General features: G+C 37.9%; 1 long non-coding RNA gene across 1 annotated transcript in view; it reads left to right on the top strand.

Moving 5' to 3' along the window:
* LOC103888111 overlaps positions 1–6,491 on the top strand; it is a 31,452-nt gene extending 24,961 nt beyond the window's left edge. Inside the window, exon 3 of the long non-coding RNA XR_652493.4 lies at positions 5,163–6,491. This is a non-coding gene — a long non-coding RNA (uncharacterized LOC103888111). The remainder of the gene's footprint in view (positions 1–5,162) is intronic.
* The last annotated feature ends 17,967 nt before the right edge of the window (positions 6,492–24,458 follow it).

The following is a 24,458-nucleotide window of genomic DNA, read 5'->3' on the forward strand; positions in this document are numbered from 1 at the left end:
TGGCGTATCATAGGACCTGAAATTGATCATCTATGGCAGAAATATTGTATGTTGAACCAAGGAATACAGAGAGATTGGCACATATCTGAACAGACTGTGAACACGTTCTTTTTGGTTACCGTTAGTATAGTCCCTCTCCTTGCATAAGCTTTCTGTGAATGTCTGTGAAGAAATTCAATAACATTCTTTAGAGTTGTATAAAATAATGGCTTAGAACATGGAAAGAAAGATTTGATGTCAACTTCTACTCTACAATTTACAAAACGGGAGACCTTGGGCAAATTTATCTCTTTTGTGTCAGTGATTAACCTGTAAATTAAGCAGCATAACAGTATTTACCTCATAGAATTGTTGAAAGGATTTAAAAAGGGAATTCATATAATGCACATAGTACCATGTTCTTTCCATATTAAGTGTTCAGTGTTAGTTGCTATTATTATTACTATTGCAGCTACAATAAATATTAATGTATGATATATTGTCCCAAGAGATTTTTCAGTTATATAATGGATCAGATAAGTATATATCAAAATAAATATTTTTAAAATGTAAGACAATAAATGTTGATCACTCTGATAAAAATCACACAGCCTTTCATTTTGAGAATCAAATTTTGCATTCACCAAATAGCTTAAATTTAGGTCTCTTAAATCCTTATTTGAGGTCAGCAACATTTGTGACCAGAAGTTTCTTTCTGATGTATCTCCAGCATGAAATAAGAGATCAGACTGAAATAACTAGTAAAAAGAAATCACCGCATGAAAAGTGGCCCAGGATATATTTGTTAATGAACTCCTTTAAGTACATTTTTTTTTCAGCTTCCAGGTTCTAAAGGAGCAATTTGTGTGTACCACACACACACACACACACACACACACACACACACACACACAAAAGCATGAGCCCTGTAGGGTAAAGATGAATGCCACCGACAGCGCCTCTCTTTCCTCTTCTCACTCTAGCCTCATTGATGGTTTAAGAAAAGAGGGCAGATGCTGCAGCCTCAACTGGGAAATAGAATCTTTTCAGGCCTCAGGCAATCCTTCCATCTGGAAAGGTCGAGGTCAGACACCAAGAACATCAAAGTGGGGAAAGGTCTTGGGGGTAAAGAAATAAATTGCGTCCCTGTGGAAAATAAAGAGGAGGAAAACCAAAATCCATATTCTGTTGTTTTCTCATGAGAAACACACTGCAGATTTTACCAGAAATGAAATTGATTTTTCTCTCCTAATTCGTATTTTTTGAAATTGCTATCTTTTTATAATAGAGGTACACATTTAAAATGGGAAACCAACCTTTTAGTATCTTTCTAAACATTTCTACTGATTCATTACTTTGGAACTTTCCCAAAAAAGACTGAAATGGGATCATTCAGATTCTGAGATTTGTTTCCTTCTGAAATGAAATAAACATCCAAAAATATCTATTTTCACTATGTGAAATGGCAGTGTGTCTAATGCGTTAGATACATAACTGGCTACAGTGTTTAAATTTTGTGGAAGTTTTTATTGAAAGGATGGATATGAAATAAAACACCTTTGGTCCTGTATCATTGGTTAGCATTTAATCTGGAAGAAGAATATGTTAGAAAGTATAGTGTAATAATATGGTAAGGTCTCCTGCCAATTTTCTTAATGGTAAGGCCATTTTTAAAAATGTTCAGCCCTTGAGTACCATATGTTCATAACTTGCAGCACTTTATTTCTCCATAGAGTCTTTTCTTGACAAACTATCTTCTTAATCTTTCTCTAGCAATGAAGGAGGGAAAGGTTTTTGATTTGGATTTGTCTGTCCGAGGCTTTATTTTAGAAACTCCCTGAATTCTTGGGAGGAAATGGCTTCATATACAGCTATTAGTTAGAATTCTAATAATTTCTTCTTTAGAATTATGACAAATAATCACTAGCATTGATGTCATGCTAGTATGTAACCATTTAGGCTTAACAGAATGAATATATTTACTATAATATAGCATGTAAGTAGGTTTATTTATATACAATAGCCTATGTCAAAGTCATATTCTTCTGGAACCAACATTTTTTTTTTATTATACTTTAAGTTCTGGGATACATGTGCAGGTTTGTTACATAGGTATATATGTGCCATGGCGGTTTGCTGCACCCATCAACTCATCATCTAGGTTTTAAGCCCTGCATGCATTGATTATTTGTCCTAATGCTCTCCCTCCCCTTGCCCCCCACCCCTGTGTGTGATGTTCCCCTCCCTGTGTCCATGTGGTCTCATTGTTCAACTCCCACTTATGAGTAAGAACATGCGGTGTTTGGTTTTCTGTTCCTGTGTTAGTTTGATGGTTTCCAGCTTCATGCATGTCCCTGCAAAGGACACGAACTCATTCTTTTTTATGGCTGCATAGTATTCCATTGTGTATGTGTGCCACATTTTCTCTATCTAGTCTATCATTGATGGACATTTGGGCTAGGAACCAACATATTTTTGGTGCCCATACATATTGACTCTTGAAGAATCCCCAGTACTGCATTCGAAGATGTATGCTGCTACTGAGGAACCAGCCAGGGCTACCTGGTTACCAAGATTTTAGTTGTTATTTATTTATTTATTTATTTGTGACGGAATCTCGCTCTGTCTCTCAGGCTGGAGTGCAGTGGTGCAATCTTGGCTCACTGCAACCTCCGCCTCCTGGATTCAAGGAATTTTCTGCCTCAGCCTTGCTAGTAGCTGGGATTACAGGTGCCTGCCACCATGCCCAGCTAATTTTTTGTATTTTTAGTAGAGTCAGGGTTTCACCATCTTGGCCAGGCTGGTCTTGAGCTCCTGACCTAGTGATCCACTCACCTTGGCCTCCCAAAATGCTGGGATTACACGCATGAGCCTCCGCTCCTGGCCAATTTTTAGTATCATTAAGCATAATTCACTATTATATTAAAATTAAACTCTAGCCATAGATGCAGGACCAAAGGTATTTATTCCATATCCATCCTATCCATAACATTATCTTGGTGAAAGGAGGCAAATCGGGTCTATGGAGGGACTTTATTCTACTTCCCCATAATTTTAGATTATTTTTGATAATTTGCCATTTGGCGAACTAGTTACTAGAATCAGAGAAAACTTAGCAGGTTTTATAACACCACCGAAAAACAATCAATGTGTTCAGGCTCCAAAACAGAAAATTCAAAAAGAAAAGAGTCAGAGATTAAGACACAGACAAGGAGGGGACAGAGAGATTGAGAGAGAGAAAGACAGGGAGAAAAGGACTGTGCGGGAGAGAAAGAAAGATTGTTCCGCTGGCTCTGTATTCACACATAAGTTACTCAGCCTCAGTATGTTTTTGTTTCCTCTGCTAACCTCACGTGGTGGTCATGAAAATCAGCCTCCCAGTTTTCTGATTGTGTGTTCAGTGAGGGCATCACCTCCTCTGAGCTGCTCCCAGACAAGTAAGAACAGCAGGGATGTTAAGGGAAACCCATTTCAGGAAGATGTGGAGGCTCCTCTGATGAGTAATTTTGAGCTTGAAGATTCTGTGGCCAACAAAATAATGGTTTCTGAAAGATGCCTATGTCTTATTCCCCAGGACCTGTTACTATTTACATGGCAAAGGAGATGTTGCAGATATGACTAAGTTAAAGATCTTGAAATAGGAAGATTACTTTGGATTATCTCAGTGGGCCCAAAATGGTCACAAGAGTCCTTCTAAGAGGGAGGCAAGAGGGTCAGAATCAGAAAAAGGAGATGTCATCACAGAGAGAGCGGTCAGAGATGGCGCAGGGAGGGGTGGACTTGAGGATGGAGAAGCCAGACACCAAGGAATGCAGGTGGCTCCTAGACTCTGGAAAAGGCAAGGAAAGGGATTCTTCAAACCCCCAAAAGGTATGTGACCTCACCAGTGCCTTGATTTTAGAAATTCTGTCCTCAGAACTGTAAGATAATACATTTGTTTTCTTTTAAGTCACTACATTTGTGGTCACATACCGGTGATAGACTCCACATTAGCTTTGGAAAAATACCTTAGCATGGACACTGCAAAGACTCTTCACGAAATCTTCAGTTCTTTCCTCCTTTCTTTACCTGGGGTCTGATGGCTCTCCCAGCCTCCTCTAACTCTTCTTCATTTTCCTTCACAGCAATTTCCCCTAGTAAATCTCCTGCACACCTAATCTTGTTTTAGTGTCTGCTCCTTAAAGCACTCGGACTAATACACCCTATACATTTTACTTGATGGTTAAAAGCTTTTAATGTACCTGCCACATGGTAAGTGTTCGAAATGGTTAGCTATTGTGATTATTAGTAACAGTAGTTCCAATAATGTAGGTGCCACATGGTAAGTGTTCGAAATGGTTAGCTATTGTGATCATTAGTAACAGTAGTTCCAATAATGTAGGGCAAAATGAAGTTAACCTCTCCCTTGGATAAAAATCTGAGAAAGTCTCATCATTTACTTGTTTATACTCAAGCATTACAATTTTCTCCAGACATTTTTTGTCCCTCACACTGTCTCCATTCAGTAGTTAGTCCATCCAGTCCAGCAGGAGAGTACATTGCAATTTTCCTTCAGAGTAAATGTGACTGTTGAGCGCAGCTCTGGGTAGGTTGGCAAGTCTCTCTGGGAGCTCGGGGTTAACAAGCCCATTGATGTTAAACATCTAGGTCATGTCCTTTAATCCTGCTTTTATCCAGCAAGAAGGCTGATATTTTGACATCTATCTGCTTCAGTTCTTGATATTTCCATAGCTGGTTCCAAACGCAGGTAGGGAAGTGAATGTGTTTGAAAGCACATTGGAAGAAAATAATAAAGTTCTTCTTACCTGCTGGTGCCTCATGAATTCTGCTTAATCAATGTTATTGCTAAATATGACAGAAGTGCCATCACAAACCACCACTGCAATGATGGACCAGTCAATGAATGCTACTGACAAAGCTTGTTACTCATTAAGAAAACATGAGATTAGTTCACATCATACGCAGAAATCAATTTCAGCTGGATTAAATGTCCTAGAGATAAAAAAAAAACTCTAATAAATTTAGAAAAAAAGTAAGTAAGATCTTTATGAAATTAGAGTGGGGGGATTTTTATTCAAGATACAAAAGTTACAGAATTTAAAGTAAAATATTGATACATACCTTCTAAGTATAACTAAGTTACATTTTAAATTCTTTCTATTCTGTCATATCTCCTTTCACAGTGTGATGTTGAAGCTTTGCCCATCCAGATGCAGAGGGAATCTGTAGCTTTACTACGTCTTGAATCTGGGCTGGCCTTGTGGCTACTTTGAGAAATCAAAAGCAGTGGGACTGATGTGGGCGACTTCCGAGCTGAGGCCTCAAGAGAAATGAAGCTTGCACCACCACCCTCTGGCAACCACATTGCTAAGAGAGAAAGCCTAAGCCAATCAGGGGGAGGAACCACATGGAGGAGAACAAAGGTACCTCATCTAAATGTTCCAGCCAACAGCTAGACATATGAGTGAGGCCATCTGGGACCAGCTGTTCCCCAGCAGACCTGCCACATGACCATAAACACGAGTGAGACCAGCCAAAGCCACAGAGAGCAGGCATGATTCCTGCCCACACTGCCAATCCACAGAATGGAGCAAACAAATAATCTACGCTACTGAATTTTAGAGTGTGTTGTTATAAGGCAATATATAACTGATACAATAAATAAAAACTTCATAAATAAAAACAGATAAATGCTTCATGAGATACTCTACACCAAGTAAAATGTAAGCCAGGGATCAAGACAATATTTGAATGAATATAAGTTATCAGGCTTACTACAAAGATATATATATGATAGATATATGATATACAAATGATGACAACTCAATAAGAAGAAAATTAAATTAGGCATTAAGAAAATATATAAGCAAGCAATTCACAAGCAAGAAGAAAGTAATGCCCAATAAATATATGAAAAGTTGCCTAACATTCGGTATAATCCAAGACATTGAAATTAAAACAGCTGTGAAAAACAATTATATATCCATTAGTTCAGTAAAAAGTAGTGTATGACAGATTTTGCTAAGAAGATGGAATGATGAGAATCTCCTACACTAATTGTGATAGAACAAACTGGTGCCCTCATTTTGGAAAACTTTGGCAGTAACTAGTAAAATTGACAACACGTATTCTAGAAAGTCTATTGCCAATAAACGTAAGAAGAGAGATGTAAAATTATCGTTCATGCATTATTTACAGTAGCAAAAAGTGGAAACAGCCTCAATCTCTCAGTGATCATTGAGAGAATAAATCTCGATGTCCTAGCTAGAGCAATCAGGCAAGAGAAGAAAATAAAGGGCATCCAAATTTGAAAGAAAGAAGTCAAATTATCCTTGTTTGCAAATAATACAATCTTATATTTGGAAAAAAACAAAGACTCCACCAAAAAAACCTTAGAACTGATACACAAATTTAGTAAAATCGCAGGATATAAAATCAACATACAAAAATTAGTAGCATTTATATATGCCAACAATAAACAATCTGAATAAGAAATAAAGAAGCAATCCATTTACAATAACTACCAAAAAAAAAAAAACAAAAACAACAACAACAAAAAAAAAAACTGGCAATTAAACTCAACCAAAAAGTTGAAAGATCTTTACAACATAAAGTATAAAACAATGATGAAAGACATTGAAAAGAATGCAAATAACAGAAAAAATATTTTATGTTCATGGATTAAAAGATTCAATGTTAAAATATCCATACTACCCAAAGTAATGCACAGATTCAATACAATTCCTATCAAAATATCAATGTCATTCTTCACAGAAGTAGGAAAAAAAAATCCTAAAATATATATGCAACCACAAAAGACCCGAAATAGCTAAAGCCATTTTGAGCAAAAAGAACAAAGCTAGAGGAGTCATGTTACCTGAATTCAAATTATACTACAGAGCTATAGTAACCAAAAAAGCATAGTACTGGCATAAAAAGAGACACATAGACTGATGGAACAGACATAGAACCCAGAAATAAATTCATACATTCACAGCAAACTCTTTTCTGACAAGGTGCCAAGAATATACATTGGGGAAAGGACAGTCTGTCTCTTCAATAAATAGTGCTGGGAAAACTGAATATCCATATGCAGAAGAATGAAACTAGACCCATATCTTTTAACATATACAAAAGTAAAGTTAAAATGAATTAAATACTGAAAGCTAAGACTTCAAACTCTAAAACTATTAAGACTAAAAGAAAATGTTGGGGGAAACTGTCCAGGATGTTGGCATGGACAAACACTTTTTAAGTAATAACCCCAAAACACAGGCAACAAAAGCAAAAGTGGAAAAATGGGATCACATTAAGTTAAAAAGCTTCTGCACCACAGATAGTCAACAAAGTGAACAGACAGCCCACAGAAAATATTTGCAAACTATCTGACAAGGAATTAATAACCAGAATATATAAGGAGCCTCAAACAACTCAATAGCAAAAAAATCTAATAATCTGATTTTAAAATGAACAGAATACATGAATAGATATTTTTCAAAAGAAGACATACGAACGGCAACCAGATGTGTGAAAAGGTGCTAAACATCATTGATCATCAGAGAAATGCAAATGAAAACTATAATGAGATATAATCTCACCCCAGTTAAAATGACTTTTATCTAAAAACAGCCAACGACAAATGCTGGAGACAGTGTGGAAAAAAGAGAACCCTCATACACCAATCATGGAAATGTAAATTAGTACACCACTATGGAGAACAGTTTGGAAGTTCCTCAAAAAACTAAAACTAGAATTCTCATATGATTCAGCAATCCTATTGCTAGGTATACCCAAAAGAAAGGAAATCAGTACACTGAAGAGATATCTGCACTCCCACATTTATTGAAGCACTACCAAGCAACTTAAATGTCCATCGACAGACAAATGGATAAAGAAAATGTGGTATGTATGGAGCACTATTTAGTCATATAAAAGAATGATATCCTGTCATTTGCAACATGGATGGAACTAGATGACATTATATTAAGTGAAATAAGTCAGGTACAGAAAGACAAATTTTGCATGTTCTCATTCATTTGGGGGAGCTAAACATTAAAGCAATTGAACTCATGGAGATTGAGAGTAGAATAAAGGTTACCAGAGGTTGGGAAGGGTAGTGAGGGGTGCGGGGGATAGTTAACAGATATAAAAATAGAGTTAGATAGAATAAATAAGGTCATCATTTATATTACAATGGGAGGACTATAGTTAACAATTTATTGTACATTTAGAAATAACTGAAAGTATATAATTGGATTGTTTGTAACACAAAGAAATGATAAATGCTTGAGGTGATGGATACCTTACTTGCCCTGATATGATTATTATGCATTGCATGCCTGTATCAAAGTATCTCATGTATCCTATAAATATACACATTTACTATGTATTCATAAAAATTAAAAATAAAAAAAAATTTTAAAAAGAGGATGGATTCATCTTACGATGAAACACTACACAGAAGTGAATATGAGTGTTGGATCTAGTGATGTGAATTTAAAAAACAATATTATAATGTGGAAGGAAACACCATATGTAGATAACATTTAAGGTTAAAAGCATAAAATAGAATCCTGTATGTTATTGATTGATACATAAGTAGAATTATTACCTATGAGTAGAAATCATAAACATCACAAGCTAGTAGCTTCTTTGAAAGAAGAAAAACATATGGGAAATGGGATGAGGGATGAATATTTAAAACTTTATAGTCTAAGTTGGTTGGTGGGCACACAAGGGCCCACTAGTTTTTTCCTTTATAAATTTTGTCCGTCTGATTTATTTAATAATTAAAACAAAAGAAAACCACACAACCCAAGACAAAAACAAAGATTTGCCTTGCTTTCCTGAACAGCTACCCGAGAAGGCACTGAGATACAGTATTGAAACTCCTGTCAATTTTCCAATCCCCTAATCCCAGGGTCCAGTCAGGCATTTTGCTGATGATCCATCATCATGATTCAATGCAATACTATAACAGGGAATCCATTTACAACCTTTAAGAAAGAGTCAAATGAAATTTTGCCAATATCTAGGAAGCTATTAATTAATTCACTTGACCTTCACACAGAAAACACTTCCTTGACTTACTTTTTGCTGTGTGGATATAAATATGCATGAAAATAATTTAAAGCTGTTTATTTCTATGACTGACTAGCATAACTAAGAGTTTTGAAACCTGACAGTGTGGAAAACATGTCTCCCTTTTCTATTTTCCACACCAATAAAAAAAAGCAATCAAAATTTTTCACCTGAAGATGAGCAAGAGATCTCATAAAGAAAAAAGATGGAGCATTTGATGCAAATACATGAGATTATCTTTTGTGCATTTTCAAGCAGAGTCAAAGAAATAGATTTTCATAAATCAAAGCTTTCCAATTTTAAACAAGCATTTTTATTCAAGGCAACAGAGAGGTGGGAAGAGAGATAGGAATGCATTTCATGGGCAGAGGCTGACTAGGAAACTCATGTAACTTAGCTGTTATCAATGGAATGGAATCTGGGTGACACTCAGGGATTCAAAAGATAAAGGGTGAATTTGTGTTGAGGCTAAGCTCCCTTCATCCCGTTCTACCCCAAGCCATATGAGAAGCAGTGCACCATTAAATCACAGGCACCCAACTCCCTGTGTGGTACAGTACTTCTGTACTGCTTCCCATGTAGGTCCATGGAAGAAAATATAAGCCAACAAAAGTTTATATCCAATACCCCCATTCTCCAATCTCAGAATAGGGAGAAGCAGAGATGGAAGTGGAATCCTAATGGAATTTAAACCAGAAGTGACTGAATTTGATTGAGCAAGATTAGGTTTTCTGATAACAGTAGAAAGTGATGCAAAGCCAAATTTAGTTACAGAGGAATAAAGTTAATTTTTTGAATTTATAATAACCCTGAAGTGTTACTATGAGGGAGTGAGAGAAGCAAGGAGGAGAAGAGAAAGAACTTAGAAAAAAAGTGGTGTGGTTTTAGCTGAAGTCCAGCCTCACTGCAATTCCAAGGGTCACTGTGGAAAGTGAATAGCACCACAGACTTCTTTCACCTCGAGGCAAGGGAGCTGGGCTTAAGTATCCTTAATCAATCAATCATTGGCTGTAGGCTGCTTCTTAGAAGCACAGGTGGAGAAGTGTGCTATCGCGGGAGAAGCAATACCTATTGGGTGAAGGCAATTCTCTGAGAAGGGGCTAGCTAAGGGCCTCAGCAAACAAAACTTGGAGCAGCTGTGCGATGGGGCCTCTGTAAGTGAAGGGGGTCTGGGTGGGCACCAGTGGAGTCCTATATGAGCTGAGAAATTAGTTGAGTTCTGGCCCACTGCAAAATCCCACCATTGGTGGGGAAAAGCTCAAAGCCCTCTCAAATATTCTTATCAACTCCCAACTCGTACTTACTTTTCTCAGTTCTCATTGCTCCCACAATTTACACTAAATCTATCCCCGGAAATTACTTTGACAGTCTTGTGCGTTCTTCCCTGTGCTACTGCTTCTGGTATCAGTCTTGTCCTCTGAGTCCTCTAGCCTCCTTAGCTCTTAATATCCAAAACCAGGCTTAAAACTCCAAAGGTCTACTTTTCTCTCAAAAACATGGCCCTCACAATCCAGTATCTCTACTTTGAATACTGTATCTTCACAATCCATGAAAAATAAAGTTCCAACCAGGAACTCATTTGGTTTTTCAAAAACTCAACTCTGTCTTTGCCACCCCTTTCAGGCAATAAATACTATTTCTTGAATGAATAAAGAGCCACTAAAGGTAGCTGAAAAGATGGTACCAAAATAACTGCAGTGATTATTTTTGGAAAGTAATTTGCATCATGAAAAACTGTTGAACATAATTGTTATATTTTGGTATGAATGAATTTGCCATGAATACAATTGAAAAAGAAGAGTTGGGTAAAGTCAGAAAGCATGGGGATTTTCAGAAGACCTGTAGTCTTGAGAAACTTCATACAAAGGATATCCTGGACCACATGAATTTAGCATCATACCTGCAGTGAGATCTTGAGGTTACTCCATGTTGACTTGTCTGAGTTGATGGCCATTCACCATGCCCGAAACCTGAAGATCAGTGTGGCATTGAAAAGAAGATTGGTGTGGCTGCAAAATGCACAATCCTCATGATGGAAGGCAAATGGTAGTATTTATGATTGACAGTAGTAGGTGCTATGGAACCATTCCCAAACCCCAGACTGCACCAGGCAGGAAAACAACTCAGAAGAGGCTTCTGATGATCCACACGAGAGTATATGGACCACAGGACAACACACAGAAGAGCATATGAGACACACATAGAATCATTTGCTACACTGAAAAGCCACCTTAGGAAAGAAGAGGGAAATGAAAGTCATTATAGGGGCTGTAGACATTAAATTCATAGAATGTTTCCATGGAAAAGACTAAAGATTATTTTTAAAAATGTTTTAAAATAATTTCAACTTTTATTTTGGATTTAGCGGGTAAATGTGCAGGTTTGCTACATGGGCATATTGCACAATGCTGAAATTTAGAGTAGGGATCCCATCACCTAGGTATTAAGCATAGTACCCAATAAGTAGTTTTTCAAATCATGGTCCCCTCCCTTCCTCCTCCCGTTAGTAGTCCCCAGTGCTGTTATTCCCATCTTTATGTCCACGTGTACTCAATGTTTGGCTCCCACTTAAAAGTGAAAACATGTAGTATTCAGTGTTTGGTTCTTGCATTAATTTGCTTAGGATAAGGGCCCCCGCTGCATACATGTTGCTGCAAAGGACATTATTTCATTCTAGCATTCCATGGTGTATATGTACCACATTTGCTTTATCCAATCCACTATTGATTCCACTGTTGATGAGCTTCTAGGTTGATTCCACATCTTTGCTATTGTGAACGGTGTGGTAATGAACATATGTGTGTCTGTGTCTTTTTGATAGAATGATTTATTTTCCTTTCGCTATATACCCGGAAATGGTATTCTAGGTCGAATGGGAGTTCTGTTTTAAGTTATTTGAGAAATCTCCAAATTGCTTTCCACAGAGGCTAATTTACATTCCCAGCAACAGCATATAATAGTTCTTTTTTCTCTGCAGCCTCACCATCATCTGTTATTTTTTTAACTTTTTAATAATAGTTATTCTGACTGTTGTGAGATAATATGTCATTGTGGTTTTGATTTTCACCTCTCTGATGATTAGTGATACTGAGCACTTTTTCATACGTTTGTTGGCCGAATAAAAATCCTAGAAGAAAACCTAGAAAATATTCTTCTCAGTGTTGGCCTTGGCACAGGATTTTTGGCTAAGTCCCCAAAAGCAATTTCAACAAAACAAAAATTGACAAGTGGGTCCTAATTAAACTAAAGAGTTTTTGCACTGCAAAAGAAGCTATTAACAGAGTAAACAGAAAACCTACAGAATGGGAGAAAATATTTGCAAACTACACATCCAACAAAGGCCTAATATCTAGAATCTATAAGGAACTTAAATCACCAAGCAAAAAACAAATAACCCCATTAATAAATGGGTAAAGACTGTTTAATCGAGGAAATACATTACTGTCAGATGGGAAGTTTCTGTTTGCACTGGCAAAAATTTGAATTATAGAACAAATAGAATCAGTTACAGGAAACAAAAAATGTGATGCTTTCATTTTGGTTGATGAAATTGCAGCTTTTTTACAAGGAGAGACATCCCATATTGCCAATTCTTTATGAGGTGGGTTCATGTCTTATGCTTTGTTTCTTGCCTCATGTGTAGGAAATAGTAGATCAATAAATGGTTTATCACTGATCAAAATCAATGAAACATTTTTATAACAATGATTTCAGAAGTATTCTGAGCTACTTGGAATTCAGTGTTGGTGTTTGCAGGGAGAGGAGTTGTTGAGGATATCCAGTAAATAAGAGTCTTAATATTGCTCACCCTAGCTGGAAACTCTTTCAGAGATAGTCTAAGCAATTGAAAAAAATAGGAATCCAAATATCAAGAGGACTTCAGATAATAATAGATTGTTCTAAATGTCCAGAAACAAGGGGGCATCCTATTACTGAACCACAAAATCACATTTCAAACTCAGCCACAGGCATCTCAACTATCACAAGCTTCGCAATTGCAGATATATCACTGTAAAATCTCCAGGAGATTCCGGAGAAGAATATTGGGCTATTATTTTATGCAGGCAATCTGGCTATAAGGTAGAAGAGAAGGGAGGTGGCTGAGCTATGCACATCCAGTCTTCATTTCAAATTCAGATTCTGATAAGTCGTCCTGCTTTCCCTGAGTGAGGAGTTGGGCAAGGGTTGAGGTGTGTTCAGGGAAAATACCCCTTCATGGAAAGCAGAGGAGGGAAGAAAAAGTGTTTTATCCCTAACTATGATGTCTAAACTATTCATTGCCTACAAGCTGATACGTTTTACTTTACCTAAATGTGATTTAAAAAAAAAAAAAAAAAAAAAGGTACAAAGAAGTATATAAGTGGTCATTGTAGATAGTCAATGAGTTTTGTTTTTATTTGGCCACATCAGTAAAGGCCAAGATATGTACTTATTCTCATATATCTCTATTTGCCCACCCCATATTGAAAACATTTTAAAATTATATCCCATCACCCAGGGGGTACCATCTGATGACTCGTATATTTTTGGGAATTGTTACTTCTTCTTATCAAGGTATACAGACCAGAGCTTCCTAGGCTTTTTTACATCACATAGAAAATGTCAACATTTATAGGCATGGTAATCATTCATGCTGGTCAATATATCTGGTTTTTCTCCTTCTGCACACATTGAAGGATTGTATCCTCTGTTCTCCTAAAGGTAGGCCTCACATGTCCCTTACTTTGAAAGTATGTTACTTCTAGACTGAAGCTTTCAGAGCCATTGCGTGATTTGTCAAGTTTCCTAACCTGTGCTGTAGCAATTAGCAATTTTCAAGGTAGTGGAGGATTTATAAGCTTGCATCTCCGAAAGCCAATGATGTGGACCAGAATGCTCAGCCAATATGTCACAATCAAGAAATAAACAATAAAGTTTTGATCTCTGTTAATATTGAAAAGTGTTACCCAACTTATCCTAACGGATAGCGAACACGCCCTTGGTTTGGGGTACATAAAAGTGGTTGGTTCTCACTAGAGTCAACCAGCTCAGGACTTCACCCTCCTCAGGACTTGCTTAGCTACTCTGAAGGCTCAGGGAAGCACAATGACTGAAATTGCATGATTATTGATCTTATCTTCTGAATTGCTATGTTGAAGTCTCCTGTTGTGACATTCAAAATGACAGTTGGTTATTTTTGTTTTATTTTGTTTTTAATTGATACATAGCTGTTCATATTTATAAGGTACATCATGAAGTTTCAATAATCCATACATTATATAACAATTAAATCGTGGAAATTCATACTTCCACCATTTCAAATACTTGTCATTTCTTTGTGGTGAGAACATTCAAAATCCTTTCTTCTAGATATTTTGAAATATACAATACATTGTGGTTAACTACAGTCACAGTGCTGTGCAATAGAACACCAGAACTTATTCCTCCTACCTAACTATAATTTTGTACTCAATGACCAACTTCTCTCCATTCCTTCTCTTCCTTACTCTTCTCAGCTTCTAGTAAGGACTATTCTACTCTCTACTTTTATGTGATCAACTTTTTTAGATTCAACATATGAATGAGATCATGCAGTATTTTTCTGTCCGTGCTTGGCTTATTTCACTTAACATAATGTCTTCTAGGTTCACCCATGCTATTGCAAATGACAGAATTTCATTCTTTTCATGACTGAATAATATTTCATTGTGTGTACATATGAAATTTAAAATTCATTTATTTGTTATTGGTTGCTTCCACATCCTGGCGATTGTAAACACTGCTGCAATAAACGTAGGAGTGCAGTAATCTCTTTAAACATACCAATTTTATTTCCTTTGAATAGATACCCAGTGTGAGATTACTGGATCATACGATAGTTTTACTTGCAATTTCTCTGAGGAGGCTCCATACTGTTTTAAATAATGGCTGGATGAGTTTGCATTCCTAACAACAGTGTATAAGTGGAGTTCTTCACATAGTCACCATCATTTGGTATTTTTTTGTGTGTTTTTTTGATAATAGCCATTCTAAATGGGATGTGAGGATATCTCACTGTGGTTTTGATTGGCATTTCCCTGATGATTAGTGATATTGAGTATATTTTCCTGTATCTGTCAGCCATTTGTCTGTCTTCTTTTGAGAATGTCTATTCAGGTCTTCTGCTTATTTTTTGATCCGATTATTTGTTTTTTGTTTTCATTTTTGCTTTGTGTTGTTGAACAGCTGTTGTCAATCAAAGGTGTCACCATTGCTGATTTCCAGAGAATTTCCCACTGCTCTGGATACATTCGTGGATGCCCATCCCATCTTGTGGATCTTCCATGTTCAGATGGCTTGTGCTCTATCTCATCACTGATGAGCCACTAGCATGGCATGTCCTTGCCAAGAAGCTGCTGTGAGCAATGCAAGTGATGCCTTGGAGTGACTAAGGCTTGGTTGTTTACTTTCATTTGTAGCTTGTTGCTTTAAACTGCTTCAAACATGATATATAAAATACCTCTATAATTAAAGAGCAAAGAGAATTAGCCACAGTATACATTCCTAAACTTTCCTATTTCTTCTCTTTTCTTTTCAGACCATATGCCACGTTCAGGTGGTTTCAAGGCAAAATAGCAGGGTTTGGTAGTGTTTGCCTTGGGACTGAAGCTTGCTATATGTGAAGTGATAAGCAAGATTTTTAGAATGACCCCGGGAGCTCTTTCTGACTGCCTGACAATGCCTTGGCAGGACCAGGCACTACCTGTACTCCAGCGGCAGAGCTTGCCCAAATCTAACTTCTCACGCTTCCTGTGGAGTCCTCCCATTTGCTGCAACTGTGCAAAGGTTTTCAGAAGCAAGTAGTCATCTTTCCTAGAAGTCATAGATATTAGTTCATCTGAAGGCTTGTTATTAGTTACCTTAAGACTGGCTGAAGCTGGAAGATCCACTTCCAAAGTGGCTGATACACATGGATGGCAGGTTGGGCCTGATTGTTGGCAGGTGGCCTCAGTACCTCTCCATAAGAACCTTCCCACAGACTGCCTGCATTTTCCCACAACATGGGAGCTGGTATCCCCAAATGGGTAAAAATCTCGGCAGAAGCAATCAAGCCTTTCACAGAAGCATTTCACAGAAGGAAATGCTTTTTGTGACCTAATCTCTGCAGTCATCCACCACATTCTATTTTATAGGAGTGGGTCACTAAGACCAGAAATTCAAAAAGAGGGACATTAGGTTTCACATTTTAAAAAGCAGAGTGACAGCCGGGCGTGGTGGCTCATGCCTATAATCCCAGCACTTTGGGCAGATCACGAGGTCAGGAGATCGAGACCATCCTGGCTAATACGGTGAAACCCCGTCTCTACTAAAAATTTAAAAAATTAGCTTGGCATGGTGGGGGGGCGGGGGTTGCCTGTAGTCGCAGTTACTCGGGAGGCTGAGGCAGGAGAATGGCATGTACCCGGGAGGTGGAGCTTGCAGTGAGCCGAGATCAGCCACTTGCACTCCAGCCTGGGTGGCAGAGTAAGACTCCATCTCAAAAAAAAAAAAAAAAAAAAAGCGGGGGGAGAGGGGAGTGACATAGCCACAGTAGCAAAGACTTGGAATCAACCTAAATGCCCATCGATGACAGGCTGAATAAAGAAAATGTAGTACATATACACCATGGAACACTATGCAGCCATAGAAAGGAATGAGGTTATGTCCTTTGCAGGGACATGGATGGAATCAGCAAACTGATGCAGAAACACTGCATGTTCTCACTTATAAGTGGCAGCTGAATTATGAGAACACATAGACACATGGGGGGAACAACACACACTCCCTGTTGGGAGGTTGGGGGAGGGAGAACATCAGGAGGAATAGCTAATAGAGGCTGGGCTTAACACCCAGGTAACAGGATGAGGATGAACTGTGTTACAAACCACCATGGCACACGTTTACCTATGTAACAAACTTGCACATCCTGCACATGTACCCCTGAGTTAAAATAACACTTGAAGAAAAAAAAAAGTGGAATGACAATTAGTGAACATATTGAAAACTATCACATTCTGTAAATTCAGACACTTTCTTGAGTAAATTCCAAATTTTTCTCTTCTCATTTATATGTGCACTTTCACACTTGTACTGTAAGAAGATAGAGTAGCAGAAAGGAGGTGAACAGTGTTCCTCTCTTAAAATGCAAACCTACTGCACGTGCAGTAGCTATTCTCAGGAATAGTGTCCCTTTCTGTGAGATGAGGGAGAATAGAGGCCCATACATTTTTTTTCATTGACCCTTATCTTTTTTGTATACCCAATATAGCCTATCCTTTGCTCCATAATGGGTAGGATGTTATAGTATTACCTTGTTTCATCTCGTCGCTTAAGCAAAACTACAGATATCTCATGGTATCTGTGGGGGATTTGTTCCAGGACCCTGCAGATATCAAAACCTATGCATACTCAATGTTCTTAAATAAAATGAGGTAGTGTTTGCATGTAACCTATATACATCCTCCTGTATACTTTAAATCTCTAGGCTACTTATAATAATCTAATACAGTGTAAATCTTATGCAAATAGTTGTCATACAGTATTTTTTATTTGTATTGTTTTTAACTGTTGTATTGTTATTTTCTGTTTTATTTTTCCCGGAGTATTTTCAATGTACAGTTGGTTGAATCTGGGGATGCGGAAAACATGGATACCAAAGATTGACTGAACATAAAAAATACTCAGGACACTTGTTCTCAAGGACTCTTTGTAGTTTTTTCCAGTGAGAGTTGATATTGTAGTAATAAACATGCAACAAATAGGGGCACTGATACTGTTCTCGACTTCCCAACCTTGGGGAAATGACACTGACATGACATGCATCTCTCTCTTGCTCTGTTTATCTCCTCCCCATCCTTTTTTTCCTTCCTCCATTAATTAGCTCTAGAGTACTCACTCTGTGACACCTGCCAGGAAGGCAGACCAGCAGCTCAGTCACTGTCTTTAGGTAATCACTGTCTAAAGTTGGTCCTTGAAATTTTCTCTATTGTTTATTTAAAACATAGATTCCTGGAAGTGGTTCCAAATCCACTGAATCAAAAGCTCTTGTGTGGCCACTGGGAAACCACACTGAGTAATTTGGAGGACTACTGGCTGTTGTTAGTAAAACTCAGTTCCTGTTACCATGATGATTGCTTTTGATTTGTATAAATCAATGAGTCTCAAACTTTGACAGGCATCAAATTGCTGAGCCCCATCCCTAGAGTTTCTGATTCAGTAGATCTAGGATGGGGCCTATAATTTGTATTTCTAATAAATGCCCAGCTGATGCTGATATTGCTAATTCTAAGGATCACACTTTGATTAATGTAAATGCTAATTAGCAATATTTTTTCAAAGGCAGATGTGTATTTGGTCCAATCAGGTATGATTGAAGCTCCCAGAGTCAGAAAACTTTGGAGCTAAAGTAGATGTTGGAAATCATGATGCAAAAATCATTTTTTCAAAAGTTGATTAAACAAAGTTAAAAGTTTGGTAATTTTGTCTTGGTCATTAAACAATTTAAAGCAGATACAAAAAGATAGCTGGGTTCTCCTAGTCCAGTTTGTTCTCTATTGATCATCCTACCTAAGAAAATCTTTATGTATAGTCATGAACTGCATAATGATGTTTTGGTCAGCAATGGACCACACATATGATAGGGGTCCCATAAGATTATAATGCAGTGTTCTTACTGTACCTTTTCTATGTTTGGATATGTTTAGATACACAAATGCTTACCATTATATTACAATCGCCTACGGTATTCAGTACATAACATGTTGCACAAGTTTGCAGCCTAAGAGCAATATGCTATAGCATATAGCCTAGGTGTGTCATAGGTTATACATCCAGGTTTGTGTAAGTACATTTTATGCTGTTCACACAATGATGAAACTGCCTTACATTTTGCAGAATGTATTCTTGTTGTTAAGTGACATATGATTGTGTATACTTCTGAAGCCAACTTATTGAGTTACAAAAGGTAATCATGCCAGCTTATATCAATAAAGGTCAGAGAACGTGATGAAATTAGACGTTTTCATAAAACTGAATAAAAACAAGAAGTCATTAAAGAGGATGTTGAAAGACTTGTTTGGTTCTTTTGGGTATCTTAGTTAAATTGTCAGAGGAACAATTTCTTTTTATGAGACATTAAGAAAAGTACTGAAATGTGAAGCTATTATAAATACAGGCTGTAGTTTTGCTTGCAGAGCCTGTGACCAATTGCCAAGAAAAATATTAACATAGAAACTGATAGTCTGAGAGTATATGATAGTGACATTTCATATAAATATTTAGAACATGATCCCATGAGGCAAAAATACAGGATAAACTTATAAACTGTGTGGCTGCACAGACCCTAGGGCTATATAATGACTATGTCCAGCTTGTTGCTGACTAAATAAAGGGAAGCTTGATTCATCACAGATGAGCAATAATTGTCTTCATCACTAATTATTTATATCATAAGGCCATCTGTGATGTTTTCATGATTTCCAAAAGAGAATGCATGCAGCTTGAAAGGGTGGAAATCTTGCCAGTTTAGAAACGACATCTGGAAGGCTTTGGAATTGAAAGGCCTAGCATGAAAAAGTAGAGCTGTTTATAGGTGCCAAAGTTGAAGCAGCACTCTGAGGAACTGCATCTGTTCTAGAGCTCAGAGTTGGGTTGGGCTCCTCAGAAGTAATCCCTGAGACAGGAAGGCGTACACACACCATTTACATAGGTAAGACACCTAGGGGAGCCAGGAAGAGAGGAGGAGAAGCAAGACACACATAGAAGGAAGTCAAGCAGGAGTAGAGTCCCAAGCAGGGAAGTGCCCACAGGCATACTTAGGACTGTGAGTTCCACCTCGAAGTTGTTTTGGATCTGAGGAAGCTGAGCTTTTCTTTCTTTCCCCTCTGTCACTGATCAAATGCTGCTCCGGGTACTTCTGCCTCTGTATGACCATGCAAAGTGCCCCAGCAACCCAGGGAAGTTACCTACAGAAGAGCCACACGTGCTGGGAGTTCCAAACAAAACACATGAAAGCTGGGAGGGGAACACATGTCACTCAAGTTCCAAGGAGATTCCAATGTGTCCGCTTCAAGACCCAAACTCTCTTTTGGTTTTTGAGTTGTCCAAAGGAATATACTTCAGAGAATTATTAGAAGTCTGTTAATTCACATATAAATTATGTTATCAAAACCAGCTTTATTGCTGATAGAAGCAATATTTTGATTTTTATCCTATTGATCCCTATGCCTTTTTCCTTAGTTGAAGTTATGGAGGAGAACAGAAGGTGCTTTTTGTTTTGTTTTGCTTTGTTTTATCTCCTTACACTCTTCAAAATATGTATCAGGGGTTCCAGTGTCTTTTGAGTTGCTATAATGGAATGTGCATGCTTTAAAAATGTCTTTAGATGACAGCAGCAGGTACCGAACACTTGGGTGTGTCTTGGACATCTCCACTTGCTTATCTTACAGTCACGCTGCAATTCAACCATCCAAAAATCATCAGTAGCCTGCCAAGGATCAATAGAGCTGTGCACTATGTGTACAATGTGACTCCCTCTCTGATTGTTTAATGTAGAATTTTGACACCCAGATGCAATGTCCTCATACCCTAGAGAGGAAAAATAGGAAATAATTTCTACATTTTAGGACATGTATTTATCACTCTATAGAGAAACATTTCAGTCATGTGTCAATGTGTTGGGTCATTGTAAATTTGCAATTATTTTTCCAACTAAGTTGGAAACTGGAAACAAAGAAAAGGTATGAGAGCCATCTTCTGGACAAATATGTTATGACCACACTGGTTTGTCTCCCTCTTCTACTACATACCTCCTGCACCTCTACCAAAACAGAACCTATAATCCTTTTTCGCCAAGCCTGCTCCTCCTCCGTATATGACCAACCTCAGTGAACAAAAGACCATCCTGCAGTTGCACAGTCTAGAAGCCTGGGAGTCATCGTTGGCTCCTATATCTCTCTCACCCATATAGTAACCTGTCCCTTCCTGCTGCCAATTATATCTTTGGCCACATTTCTCCTTCCCCAAGACCTATGTCTTTACACAATTTCTCACCATTAATAGTCTGAATGATTAACCAGACCTCCTGTAAGGCTTCCTCACCTTAGTATTAACTCCACCTAATTCATATTCTATAATGCTTGTGGAGTATTTTTTTTTCTCTAAAACATAAATTTGATCATACTGAGCCTTTGATTTAAATAATTTTATACATTTTCCACCATGGTAGGCTCGTAATGGCTCCCAAAGATATATCTACATCCCCATCCTGAAATCCATGCATGGGACCTTGGAAAAAGGGTCTTTGCAGATGTCATTAAGTGAAGCATTTTGCGATGAGAGGATTATCTTAGATTATTGGGGTGGGTCCTAAATACCATCACAACTATCTTTATAAGAGAGAGACAGGGAGAGACAGATTCCCAGTGAAGACAATGTGAAGACAGAACTGAGAGGAATGCGGTCACAGCCAGGGATTGCCCACAGTCATCAGAAGTTGGAAGAGGCAAGGAAGGGATTCTCTGTTAGAGTCTCTGGAGGGAGTGCAGCCCTGCTGCTACCTTGATTGCAAACTTCTAATCCCCAGTACTATGAGAGAATAAATTATTGTTGTTTCAAGCCACCCAGTTTATGGCAATTTATAAGGCTAGCCAAGGAACTTAGCACTTATTTTCCTTAAGGTAATAGTAAATCTATTTTTATATTACTTCAAGGCCTGTCATGATCGAGTCTCTGCCTTCATTTCCTATTTGAATCTCTCATTTTATCTCAAATACACTCTGTGCTCTCGTGACTGGGGATAACTGGAAGGTCTTAATTTGGGCCATTTTCCTCCTCAGCTTCCTACAATTGCATATGCTCTCACATTTCTGTGGAATTCCCAAATTCTTATCACTGTATAATAATCTGTTTAAGTGTACTAGAAAAATTATGTGATACCTGAATGAAGTGGGAGGAGAGATATGCCAATTTGAACATTTAAAAATGAAACTAATTATACGGGGCAACTTGTGTAAGAATGCATTGACACATATGTGACTTATTGTCACTCAAACATGAGTGAAGATGCTTATCCTAAACTTAGCTTATACTTATTAGATTTATAATTGCAGTGCTATGTCATTCTGGAGGTGATGGTTGATGTTTCAGAGAGGTAAGTGGATTTCTCACATTTTAAAAGATGAATGCCTGCACTTACATGGACGGAGTAACAGGTTTTGTTGATGTCCAAGTCCAATTCCCTGTACTGGGCTGTGCAACCATGCCCCCAAATGCTGAGAGTGTTGGCTGTTGATGGCTCACAGCTGTCCTCTTCTCCACCAGTAACCAGTAGCCAAAGAGTGACTTGTAAAGATGTGCAAAGGGCCAGCCCCTTTGCCTCAGGTGGGACTGACTTTGTGGTACAGTGAGTTCTCCTGGGCTTTCTCTGGCATCAGCTAAAGCTTTCCTGCTGAGTATACAACCTTGCTGAGTTCTACCCTCTGTTACATTTGCTCCTGTCACTCCTTTTCTCGAGAGCACTCCCCCCAAGAATTCATTTATACTCAAATTCCCACCTCAGATTCTACTTCTAGGAAATGTGGCTTAAAACAGAATTTCAAAATTTATTACAACCAGTTCTTGTAGCCCAAGTCCAAAATTAGTCAAGAAATGCAGCAGCAAAACTATAGTTATTGAACACAATCTCATATACAGGATAATAATAAGTGCAAAGGTAGATTCAAAGAGTTTGAATCTCTTAAGAAATGAAATCCTTTTTATACAACTCTTTATGGAATACATCAATGAGTGAGTAAATGAATGTCCTAAAATCTAAACACACTGTAACAATCTACTGTGGTAGTTTCCTAAGAGTGTGCACAAGTACAAGTACTCCTCAGTGAAAGTATCATGAGTCAGATTTAGAAACTCAGCTGCTCCCTCATCTAAGCTTTCTAGTATGACATCAAGACTCCACTCCAATTCCTCTTCCATGAAGCGTCTTCCAGATATTGGCTAAATCTCCTGAGAGGAATTTTGCTCACCACTAAACACTATGTTGTTTGAATAATTTATTTGTTCTTTATCAAATACCTGACTAAGAGATCAAAATTAATATTGCTAAAATGAGAATGTTTTAAATACTACAGACAAGTCAAAATGACCAATGGTAACGTAAAAACAATTCCATTGTTAAAGGCAAGACAGTCCTTCAGAGAATGCTGCTTCAGAATTTGAATTTAGAAAGGGGAAAGTGGGGAGATCTGAGTAAGAACACTGGACATAGAAAAGAAAAACCATGTTTCCTCCCTGCCATGTGTAGTTTGTGCAATCCTGAATAAGGTACTTAATGACATCATAATGTCACTGGGATGAATTAATGGAATAAAGTGCATTGTGAAAGCATTTCAAAGTGCCAAGACCTTTGCAAATGTGGATGATTGTTGTTGCTCTGCTCCATGCTCCAAAGGCTTATTCACCTGTCCTTTATTTATCATCCTTCTATGAGTCAAATTTCAGGAAAGCAAGTGAATGTCTAGTTGCATTAAAAATTGATTTCTATTGTAGGTGTTAGATTTTATGCAAATTTATTCCATCATTCTTCATGGAATGACCAATAGAATTTTCATGATAATAGCCTTGTATTTAACTAGAAAGTGAAATTATGAGTCTTTATAGGCCATTACTTGTGAAGAAAATTAATTGCTTCCTAAGTGCCAAGCACTATCCTAGTCTATGAGCATAGTAGGGTGAACAAGACATCATGCATCTCATTGTCAAGAAGGAAAAAGAGGCAGTATACTGATACACACAAAAAGGATTATGTATTTACAAATTATGCTGACTTCCAGGAAAGAACATAATGGAAGCTATGAGAGAGACAATAGAAGAACCTTCCCGCCAGGTGCAGTGGCTCACACATGTAATCCCAGCACGTTGGGAGGTCCGAGGCCAGTGGATCACCTGCCTTGAGTTCGAGACCAGCATGATCAACATGGTGAAACACCACCTCTACTAAAAATGGAAAAATTAGTTGGACATGGTGGTAGGTGCCTGTAATCCCGGCTACTCGGGAGGCTGAGGCAGGAGAATCACTTGAACCCAGGAGGCTGCAGTGCGCCGAGATTGTGCCATTGCACTCCAGCCTGGGCGACAAAGTGAAACTCTGTCAAAAAAAAAAAAAGAAGAAGAAGAAGAACCTTCTGATACAGTGTTAGAGAAGATCTCTCTGAGGAGCTGATATTAGCTGATATCTGCATGGTAAGTAGGAACTGTTGAGGTAAAGAGTTGGGAGAAGAAGTTCAAAATACTGAGAACAGCCTCTGGGATGGCCCAGAGTAAGAAAAATCCCTGTGAAATGAGCAAATTGGAGGCATGGCAGAATGAGGGTGCCTGTTCTAGGGTAGAGAACGAAGGCATGGTAT

The sequence above is a fragment of the Papio anubis genome, chromosome 16 (genome assembly GCF_008728515.1).
Source record: "Papio anubis isolate 15944 chromosome 16, Panubis1.0, whole genome shotgun sequence".
NCBI classification, from domain to species: Eukaryota; Metazoa; Chordata; class Mammalia; order Primates; family Cercopithecidae; genus Papio; species Papio anubis.